The sequence below is a fragment of the Myotis nattereri genome (assembly GCF_964212035.1).
Source record: "Myotis nattereri genome assembly, chromosome: X".
In the NCBI taxonomy this organism is placed as follows: domain Eukaryota; kingdom Metazoa; phylum Chordata; class Mammalia; order Chiroptera; family Vespertilionidae; genus Myotis; species Myotis nattereri.
The window spans coordinates 111,911,143-111,922,839 of NC_138078.1; the positions used below are offsets into that span (position 1 = coordinate 111,911,143).

The window sequence follows — 11,697 nt, forward strand, 5'->3', positions numbered from 1 at the left end:
GAGGTCCTTACTCTGCTATTCTCACTGATACTCTATGACAGTGATGGCAAACCTTTTGAGCTCGGCGTGTCAGCATTTAGAAAAACCCTAACTTAACTCTGGTGCTGTGTCACAGATAGAAATTTTTTGATCTTTGAAACCATAGTAAAACAAAGATTTATATTTTTGATATTTATTTTATATATTTAAATGCCATTTAACAAAGAAAAATCAACCAAAGAAATGAGTTTACGTGTCACCTCTGACACGTGTGTCATAGGTTTGCCATCACTGCTCTATGAAGTTTAAATATAAATAAACTAGAGGCCCGGTGCAAGGATTCATGCACCAGTGGGGTCCCTGTGGGGATTGGGCCAAAACCAGCTCTCTGACATCCCCCAAGGTTTCCCAGATTGCGAGAGGGCAGTTCTCGGGTGATGCACCCTGGAATCAGGCTCCCTCCTCTCTGGTTCTGGGTGTGTCACTCGAGAACCATAGCTGCCAAGTCACCACAGCTCAGCAGATCCTGCATTGAACATCTGCCCCCTGGTAGTCACTGCATCTTATAGCTACCGGTGAGAGCATCTGCCCCCTGGTGGTCAGTGCATGTCATAGCTACTGGTTGGACAGTTGGACGGTCGGATGGTTGCTTAGGCTTTTGTTAAACAATTTCATTTTCTTTTAATTTATAGATGGTGTCATAGAAATATATACTACTGGAAAAAATAAAACAGCCTAGATTAGCTTGATGCCATTTTTTCTGCTTCTAACCTTTGTGTTGAAAATGAGCTATCTTGTATTTTAATGATCAACCTTTTCTCAGAGTTATATATTACCCTTATAATTATTATAAAATATATAGAAATTGCAATAAAATATGCCCAATTTTGTGACTACTCAATCACTACAATAAAAATAGCAAACATCATAAAAGTAAATGTGGTCTTTTGACATTTTTAATAATGAGAAAATGAAATGTTAAACAATTTTCTTTTCTTTTAATTTAACCCCTGAATTTCTTCTATATTTCCTGGGTTTCTGCTGTCATTATTGCTTTGGTGTTTGTATGTTTATTTTGTCCAATGCCTTTCTAAGATATTTTCAGTTGTATCCTTACTTGTGTATGGTGGATCTTTAGAAGGATCTTCCTGTATCATTCAGAGGATAGAAGTCAATCACTCTGTCAATATTAAATCTAGCTTGTAAACCAGAAGGCAGTTGAAATTTGTAATAGGGACAAGCAAAGAATATTTGCCTCTGCCTTTGTAAACTAATTACACACAACCTCAAGTTGGCCCTTTTATGTATAAGACTACTCTGTCTAGGCTCATATATTACTCAAAGTATTCCTTGCATTTTTAATATGTACACGAAGCATATGTATACAGAATGTCAATTCAAAATACAACTGGAGATTTTTGGTAGTGTAGCTCAGAGAAGACAAACTTCTGAATGGTTTGCTGAGAGCACTTGACAAGTTCATACAACTCAGTTTCAAGCAAACTTATGTTTAAAGAAAAGAATGAAAAGTAGAGAGTATTGCTTACTCTCTTCTGAAAAGAAGGCAAACATAGAACTATTAATATATTTTATATCTATTCAAACTAGAAACCACAGAAAACTAGTTTGGCAAAAACAAATAGGTCAAAAGTAGAATTAGCCAAATTACTAGATATTAATTTTGCTTCTCATGTTAGTTGAATTATTCTAGGCCAGTGGTTGGCAAACTCATTAGTCAACAGAGCCAAATATCAACAGTACAATGATTGAAATTTCTTTTGAGAGCCAAATTTTTTAAACTTAAACTATATAGGTAGGTACATTGTTATTAACTTAATTAGGGTACTCCTAAGGCTTAGGAAGAGCCACACTCAAGGGGCCAAAGAGCTGCATGTGGCTTGTGAGCCGCAGTTTGCTGACCACAGTTCTAGGCAATTTCCAAAACTTCATAATACTCTTCGGCAGTGGTCGGCAAACTCATTAGTCAACAGAGCCAAATATCAAAAGTACAAGGAGTGAAATTTCTTTTGAGAGCCAAATATTTTAAACTTAAACTATATAGGTAGTACATTGTTATTAACTTAACTAGAGGCCCGGTGCACAATAATTTGTGCACTTGGTAGGATCACTCAGCCTGGCCTGTGCCCTCTCGCAGTCTGGGCCCTCTCAGGGGATGACCACCTGCTGGCATAGGCCCGCTCCCCGGGTGATTGGGCCTAAGCTGGCAGTCAGACATTCCTCTGGCAGCCCAGGAGCACAAGGGGGATGTCCACTTGTCAGCGGGGAGCAGGCCTAGCTGCAGTCGGACATCCTTAGCACTGCTGAGTGGGCAGGAGAGGCTCCCACCACCACCGCTATACTGGCAGCCGGCAGCCTAACTTGTGGCTGAGCAGAGCTCCCCCTGTGGGAGCACACTGATCACCAGGGGCCAGCTCCTGCATTGAGCATCTGCCTGCTGTTGGTCAGTGTGTGTCATAGTGACCAGTGATTCCCAGTCACTCTGCTGTTAGGGTCAATTTGCATATTACCCTTCTATTATATAGGATAGAGGCCTGGGCATGGGTGGGGCCGGCTGGTTTGCCCTGAAGGGTGTCCTGGATCAGGATGGGGGTCTCGCTGGGGTGTCCTTCAGCCTGGGTGAGGGGCTGATGGCTGTCTGCAGTCTGGCTATGGCCCCTTCAGGGGGTCACCGCTGGGGTACCTGGCCAGCCTGGGTGAGGGGCTGATGGCTGTTTGCAGGCTGGCCACACCCACTTCAGGGTTGAGGGTTCTGCTGGGGTGCCTGGCCAGTCTGGGTGAGGGGTTGATGGCTGTTTGAAGGCTGGCCAAGGCCCCCAGTGGGGACCCTGACCCCATGAGGGTGAGGCCATCCTAGGTGAGGGGCTGATGGCTGTTTGCAGACTGGCCACAGCCCCTTCATGGTGGGGGTCCCTGCTGGGGTGCCTGGCCAGCCTGAGTGAGGGGCTGATGGCTGTTTGCAGACTGGACACAGCCCCTTCAGGGTAGGGGTCCCTGTGGGGGTGCCTGGCCAGCCTGCGTGAGGGGCTGAGGGCCATTTTCAGGCTGGCCACACCCCCTTCAGGGTGGAGGGTCCTCCTGGGGTGCTTGGCCAGCCTGGGTGAGGGGCTGATGGCTGTTTGCAGGCTGGCCAAGCCCCCAGCAAGGACCCTCACCCCATGAGGGTGTGGTCATCCTGGTTGAGGGGCTGATGGCTGTTTGCAGGCTGGCCACAGCCCCCAGTCACCCAAGCTCTCAGTGGAGGCTGTCTGAAAGCAGGTCTCTGGGATTTATTTAACTTCTATAATTGAAACTTTGTTGCCTTTTGCAGAGGCCACAGCTGTCCAGGGCAGGTGGGAAGCTTGGCTTCCTCCATCGCTGGGGCAACCAAGCCTCCTATGTGCTCCAGCTCTGTGGCTGCTGGCCGCCATCTTGGTTGGGTTAATTTACATAAAATCGCTCTGATTGGCTGGTGGGCATGACTTGGGCATAGCGAAGGTATGGTCAAATAGCGTCTTTGTCTTTTATTAGTGTAGATTAGGGTACTCCTAAGGCTTAGGAAGAGCCACACTCAAGGGGCCAAAGAGCCACATGTGCCTTGCGAGCCGCAGTTTGCTGACCACAGTCCTAGGCAATTCCCAATGCTTCATAATACTCTTGGGGGGAAAAAAAAGCTATCATGGAAATAAATAAAAAATCAAATGGTCAATAGGCAGAGATGTGAAAGCAGATCTACAAGGTGAGAAGAGAAAAAATTGATTTCTGTAAATTCCTGAAAGGAAGAAAATGTGACATTGCTTTTGAAAACATTTTCTTTTATAAATTCATGACTATATTTTTTCATAAAAAGTAAAACATAAAAAAATAGAGTAAATAGCTCAAGTCCCATGACCCTTGGCCTCCTCAATTCCCTTTTTCTTCATAGTTTCCCGGAACTGATAATTCATGAATTTGTATTATACAATCATCTGTATATACATACACTTACGGTTATTATTCTGTAACTTGCTTTATTTATCTGATAGTATTTCCGTGTTTCTCATAAGATCTGGTTCATTTGTTACAACTATTGCTGAGTATTCACACATCTATTGATAAACATCTAGATTTCAAAATTTGCTATTGTGTATGTCATTAGGTATTAGTCAGCACTCTCTCATATATGTGTGTATTTATATATATGTATATATATACACAGACACATTGAGGTAGATATGACTTTATATATTTTATATACCTATCAACATGTCACATATATTGTGAAGACATCTATAATATACCTAAAATTATGGTAACATTTATTGATTTATATAAAATTTAGAAAAAATGATAGAAAGTTACCTCGTAATTACTCAGTAAATATTACTTCTCTCATTATTAGAACATAGATAGTATTTAAGAAACATCTGGGATTTTGAAAGAACCTTTCTTACTGCAGCATTGACTAATAGGATGTCCTTCAATGAAATCAGTAAGTTCTTATAGATTAAAACCCAACATCACGGAGAAACCAAGATGGTGGCATAGGTAAACACCAAAATTGCTGCCTCCTACAACAACTTCACAGATACAACAAAAAGACAAAACGGACATCATCCAGAACTACAGGAAGGCTGGCTGAGTGGAAATTCTACAACTAGAAGGAAAGAGAAAAGCACACTGAGAGTCAGGAGCTGCGGAAGTAAAGTGCAAAGGTACGGAGGCTCGAGCGCGTGCGGAAAGGGGCTGGTACCTGAGGATGCAGCTGTCTTTTTGAATCGGGAGGGAGTTACAAGCTCCCGACTGCTCTGAACTCAAGTTCTGGGAAGTCTCTGGGGACCCAGGACTCATACGGGGAGAAACTGGACTGTCTGGCAGCGGGCAGAACTTGGAACTCGAGGGCGGCTTTCCCTCAGAGGTGCTTGCAGCAATAAAATTACCAGGACACTTAGACGCATGGCCCCTTAGGGAAGGGCTGAGGATCTGCCATAGCTGCTTGCTCCACCCTGTTGATTCCTTGAGACCCCGCCCCACCCAGGCTGCAGCAGAGGCTTTTGCATATGAGTGCCCTGGCCCTTTGCAACCTGAAAATTACCTAACAAATTACAGCTGGGCCAGACAGATCCAGAACTTCCAAGAGAAGGCCCAAGGCCCCACAGCAGCTTGCATTGCTTCACAGCTGGGCCTCATCTGGGCACCTCCAAACTCCAAAAAAGGAAGAGGAATCTGTAGATCTTTTCATAGCTCCTGCTGGGTAACCTCAGGCAGAGACTAAATTAGCAACTCCCTAGATCCAAGAGCCAGTGTACCCAGTGGTCAGAGTGGGACCATCCAGATTACAACTCCTCAGATCCATAAGGGACACACTCAGGGGGCAGACTCAGTGAGCACCAAAGCCTCACTGAAGCAAGTCTTGCCCCAGAAGGGTGTCTTCAGCACAGAAGTTCTCCCAGTGCAGACACAGCTGATTCTCACTGCCAATTGGCCTGGAGGTCAATTCTTCCCAGTGATACCTACAACAATCAAGGCATAACTACAACAAGACTGTGCACAAAGCCCACAAGGGGGTGCACCAAGAGTGTCCACCTCAGGTAACTGGGGAGGCTGAGCCACTGGGCCCTATAGGACACCTAGCACACAAAACCACTCTACCAACACAGGGAAGCATAAAAATGCAGAGACAAAGAAACAGATCACAAATGACAGAAATGGAGGAAAGCAAATGACTGGAGTTCAAAACCACGTTTATAAGGTTTTTCAAGAATTTTATGGAAACTGCCGATAAATTTAGTGAGACCCTGGGAGATATGAAAAAAGACCAACTAGAAATTAAGCATACACTGACTGAAATAAAGAATAATATACAGAGATCCAACAGCAGACAAGAGGATCCCAAGAATCAAGTCAAAGATTTGAAATACGAAGAAACAAAAAATACACAACCGAAGAAGCAAAAAGAAAAAAATAATCCAAAAATATGAAGGTAGTGTAAGGAGCCTCTGGGACAACTTCAAGCATACCAACATCAGAGTTATAGGGGTGCCAGAAGAAGAGAGAGGGCAAGATATTGAAAAACTATTTGAAGAAATAATGACAGAAAACTTCCCCCACCTGGTGAAAGAAATAGACTTACATGTCCAGGAAGCACAGAGAACCCCAAGCAAAAGGAATCCAAAGAGGACCACACCAAGACACATCATAATTAAAATGCCAAGAGCAAAAGACAAAGAGAGAATCTTAAAAGCAGCAAGAGAAAGAAACTCAGTTACCTACAAGGGAGTACCCATATGACTGTCAGCTGATTTCTCAACAGAAACCATGCAGGCCAGAAGGGAGTGGCAAGAAATATTCAAAGTGATGAATAGCAAGAACCTACAACCAAGATTACTTTATCCAGCAAAGCTATCATTCAGAATTGAAAGTCAGATAAAGAGCTTCACAGATAAGAAAAAGCTAAAGGAGTTCATCACCACCAAACCAGCATTATATGAAATGCTGAAAGGTATTCTTTAAGAAGAGGAAGAAGAAAAAGGAACTCTTACCATTTGCCACAGCATGGATGGAACTGGAGAGCATTATGCTAAGTGAAATAAGCCAGTCAGAGAAGGATAAATACCACATGATCTCACTCATTTGTGGAATATAATGAACAATATAAACTGATGAACAAGGACTGATCCAGAGACGGAGAGGCATTGATTGGACTGTCAGGCCTTGGAGGGAAGGTAGGGGAGGGTGGAGGTAAGGGGGAAAGATCAACCGAAGGACTTATATGTAAGCATATAGGCCTAACCAATGGACATGGACAACAGGGGGGTGAGGGCATGAGCGGGGGGGTGGGGGGGTATGGGGTAACATGGGGATAAGGACACATATGTAATATCTTAATCAATAAAAAATATATTAAAAAAAAACCCAACATCACAATATTGTCAAAAAGTTGTCCCTGTTTCTTTTTTTTTAAAAAATATATTTTATTGATTTTTTGCAGAGAGGAAGGGAGAGGGATAGAGAGTTAGAAACATCGATGAGAGAGAAACATCAATCAGCTGCCTCCTGCACACCTCCCACTGGGGATGTGCCCGCAACCAAGGTACATTCCCTTGACCAGAATTGAACCCAGGACCTTTCAGTCTGCAGGCTGATGCTCTATCCACTAAGCCAAACCAGATAGGGCTGTCCCTGTTTCTTTATTCAAGTCCTAAAAATAGTAACTGTGGTGAATAGCATTTTATTCAGTGATTTAGGGAAAACTTTATTATTTTTTTGAAATAATTGAAAACATGGGAATTTTAGAGAAGATTTAAATATTTTCAGTTTGAATTTATTTCTCTCTATACATGAATATCTATTTTCTAATCCCTTACCTCTCCTTTCTTGTTTTGGATAGCCATTGATAGTAATCAGAAAATGAATACAATCATTTCACATTGAAAATATTTCTTAAATAGAAATATTACTGGTTTGATGGTACATGGAAGCATCTAAAATATGGTTAGTGCAAAATTTCATTTTTTACTTTCTAATATATTTTAGTTTACCATTTTTGGTTAGGGCAGAAAAAAAAAGTAGAAATAGTTTTTATAGTGCATATTGCTTCTAACAAACATTTGGGTTTATGTAATTTACCAGTTACTTTGTTGTAGAAATATTTTACATTTGTCAATACTTTAAAATAAAATTTTCTTATTTTGAATATGATTCAGGAATACATTATACTGTAATCACAGTCACCAGTTTCCTCCAAAAAAAAAGGAAAGAAAGGAAAAAACCCTGGATGAATAGAAACAGCTGTCTTATTGTACAAAAGCTAAAACAAAGGCTTTATAAAAAAGATCCACTTGGCATGTTATACCCCTAGTATTAGGATACATAATGTTTGAATTTCTTTCTTTTTGCATATTTTGTGCACTTGAAATGATGCATTTACATGTGAATGGAAAAAGCAAAATCATATTCCAAGGTTCATGAACAGAAATTACTGATTGGCTGTTTAATTGGGCAAAAACCATATGAACTACTTTCTCCATTTATTTTCAGCCTCAGCATGAACTGAAACCTTCTCTTCAGTGAAAATAGTGTTTGTTGCATGAAGTTCTAAGTCTAAATATTTTATCATGATCTGTAGAAGAAGACTATCTTAACACTTAGTCCTATGGTTATCCCTCTTTACAGTATTTACTCTTTTAAAATAAATGTAAAGCCTTTCTTTAGCAAAGCTGCTTCTTTCTGCAAGAGGCCCAGTTCCCTCATGCAGTGGTAATAGTTCTCACTTTGGTTTCTATTCACTCTTTTCTTTCTATATCAGTGACCCATTCTCTTCTCTTACTCCTAACCTTTATAGATAGCATAATTGTCTTGTATCCTCTCACTTTAGGTCACAATCTCAAATAGTTATATTGGCTAGGCAGCTAACATAAAGAAATAAAATGGGTCATATAGGGTCTGTAAACAAAAGGAAAGCCTATGCCTCTTCTACTGGGACAACAGATGATTGCTACATAGGAATATTGACCTTATATCGATAGATTGATTGATCTCTCTTCTAAGTTCCCTTGAAAAGCCAGACATATGGATCCCTAAAAACATGAAATCTGTTGTTTCAATGCTGGTGACCAATTTTTCTTTTAATTGTTCTGGATTACACAATATGAGTCATAGAAAGCTCATCTATGAGCTACATGTAACTTGAAAAGCCATTGGTTTGCAACCTCTGTTTTATAGGTTTGCTTTGTGCTCTTGGTGATAATGGCTTAATAATACAAATTCCTGCCATTGTAACTTGCAATTCATGTATTTATTACTTCCACCTCTCTCCATTCAGTTTTGCATTCATGAAATAGTTACTATGCAAATATGACTTAATAGACTTTGGTTACTGTTCTAGGCACTGGAAATACAGTCTAACTGGTCCCTTTCCCCAAGGATCTAAGAGCCTATATGAGAGTCAGAATATAAACAATCATGATACAGCATGATGAATATTATGAGAGAGTATAATGATAACACAGAAGAGAGATACCTGACTTTCTCAGTAATACAACCTCTTAAATGTGTGAAGTGACCATATCTCCCTTTAGCAGTTCTTAGAAACATGGTGATACAGAATGTTCAGGAAACCTGATATGTGGTAGGGGAGAGATTTGTGGGAAGATGGGATTTTCAATTCATCCTAAATAGAGCATCTTTGTCATTTGGCAGTTGAAAAAGATGATGCTTTCATTGTACCCTTTGACATCTATTGAGTGTTATGTCTAAAGTGAAATGTTCAGAGAGTCAATAGACTGTTCCCTTTTTTATATTGCCTTGACTAGGTGTCAGCAATTCCAATCATATCAGATCACTTATCACTCTGAGAAAAACCCCATGACAAACTGAGAGATTAATTTGTTGTTGGTGAGCTACTCAGGAGATATTTCTACTTTTTCCCATAATAGAGAGAGATGCTCACAGTTCAGGCCGGGTTTGGTATTATGGCTTTGTATGAAATATAAGCATCTAAGAGAAGGGAATCAAAATGAAATCTTGACTTGGTTTCAAATCAAAACCAAATCTCCATGCACTGTCAAAATCTTGGGTTTTCTTTATTGCGAGGGCAGTTCATACAAAGAAAAGATAAGAGTTCCCAGTAAACAAGTAGCTTTTGGATAGCAAATAAAACTAAAATTAAAGCACTTGACTGATGGATGGAAACATGTCATTTATCTGTTTTGAGTTGATATTATATATTATGGAAGGTGAAGTAATACTGCAGATTTACTTAAGTGAGAACAGGCAACTTTCCTGAAATTGTCTATTTGGCAATGTGTTTATAGAATTTTAAGGAAAAATTAGTATTAGGTATTGATTCATCCCTCCCCCCCCAAAAAAAAAAAACCACCACCAGAAGCCTCTAAAAGCAATATTAATTAGAAGCTGGAAATTGGACAGTTATTTTCTTTACAAACCAGCAGTAACTATGGACTGTGCAGAAGGCACAAGTTCTCATAGTGTTATATGAACGAAAGCTCTTACTATTCACAAGGACCTCTGAAGAGCAGGTGACATTAAATTAATCTTTGAGGCTTATGGCACCTCATAGGAAAATTTCTTTAAAAAGTAAGTTAAAGGTACTTCATTTCCCCACTCTCACCTGCCAAATAAGCTAATTTACACTTAGAGGAAGGTTAATGGTATCTCCTCGTGGGCTGATCCTTAGCAATAGTTTGAAGTTATTTGTGGGCCTCCTTGTTATGAGCATAGGATCTGGAACATGATACCTGGATTTGAATGTTGTCCCTGTCACTTGATAGTCTTGTGGTCTTGGACTACTTGTTGAATTCCTTGTGCCTCAGTTTGCTCATTTATTAGTATTTATCTATCTATCTATCTATCTATCTATCTATCTATCTATCTATTTATTTATTGTTGAAAGTATTACAGATGTCCCCCTTCATGCAGAGAATGCTCCTAGTAGGTACAAAAGGAACTTTGCCTGATAAAGTACTGTAGGACTTGGCCTACTGTTTGTAGTTACTTTTCATTCAAGAGAGTTTTGCAGATATTGTGAGCATAGTTTTCTTCCCCACATTGTCCCCAGTAAGAGTCTTAAACAACATACCTGCTGAGATCTGCATTCTTTAATGGACAAACTATTCATGTGGTCTAGAATTCAGTGGTCAGAAAACTGCAGCTTGTGAGTCACATGCGGCTCTTTGGCCCCTTGAGTGTGGCTCTTCCACAAAATACCAACTTCTGCGCATGGGCCACGAAGTTTCAATCGCACTGTACATGCGCACCCGCATGTGGTATTTTGTGGAAGAGCCACACTCAAGGGGCCAAAAAGCCGCATGTGGCTCGCAAGCCTCAATTTGCCAACCACTGGTCTAGATCATCAGCTTAGACTTTCAAAAATATAAAAAGCCCTTCTCTGAGAGAGGGAATGGGGTAGTGTATTTGAAAGTTCATTATTTTAACTCTACCAGGGATAACATATTGATATGATAAAAATAAAAGGTTTACAATTACCAAAATTTGAATTTAGAAATCATTATTGTGATGGGAAGGAAATTATCATAATTTTCTCCGTTTTTGTTTGTTTTTTTTTTTTTTGGTGAATAGAATAAATAAATCTATTTCTGACTTCTTAGGAAATATCATAAAATAGAATTAGGATAAAATTAACACCATTATTAATCAGTTGACCAAGCACCGAGCATACATTTATCCCTGAATCAGCTCTTAGCTGTAGTATTATATCTAGGATATATAGAAAATATGGCCTCTACTCTTCAAGAACATTTATAGAACATTTTGGAAAGCATAGTGTTATATGTAATAAATGGAACATATTACATAATATACTATTCTGGGTACTTTATATTTCTGAAAATCTTCCTAAGACTGGCAACTTATGTTAGTTTGATTTTACCAAAATTTCACATAGTAATACAACTCATTCACGCTGAGGTTTAAATTATTGATGGCTGGTTTTGTGTTTTTGTTTTTGTTTTTGTTTTCAGATGTCAGGCAAAACAGGAGAGACAACTTGCTACGCATCAGAAAGGTAAGGGGGCTTAGGAGAATGTATGTTTGAAGAGAAAATAATACAAAAAGAGCCAATAGTGGGATACTGAAGACAGCTTTGCCTCAGGCTGTCTTTCCCGAAGTCCATGTGACTACATACAGGATAAGTATCAAATAAAAGCCTTGAAATCCTAAGTCTTGTATGCATATATGAATAAATCATGGACACAGACAATG

The 11,697-nt window shown here is 40.0% G+C and overlaps 1 long non-coding RNA gene across 1 annotated transcript in view; it reads left to right on the top strand.

The window, feature by feature from the left end:
- Positions 1–11,477, top strand: part of LOC308536131 — a 50,157-nt gene extending 38,680 nt beyond the window's left edge. Inside the window, exon 3 of the long non-coding RNA XR_013997328.1 lies at positions 11,457–11,477. This is a non-coding gene — a long non-coding RNA (uncharacterized lncRNA). The remainder of the gene's footprint in view (positions 1–11,456) is intronic.
- Positions 11,478–11,697: the final 220 nt, after the last annotated feature.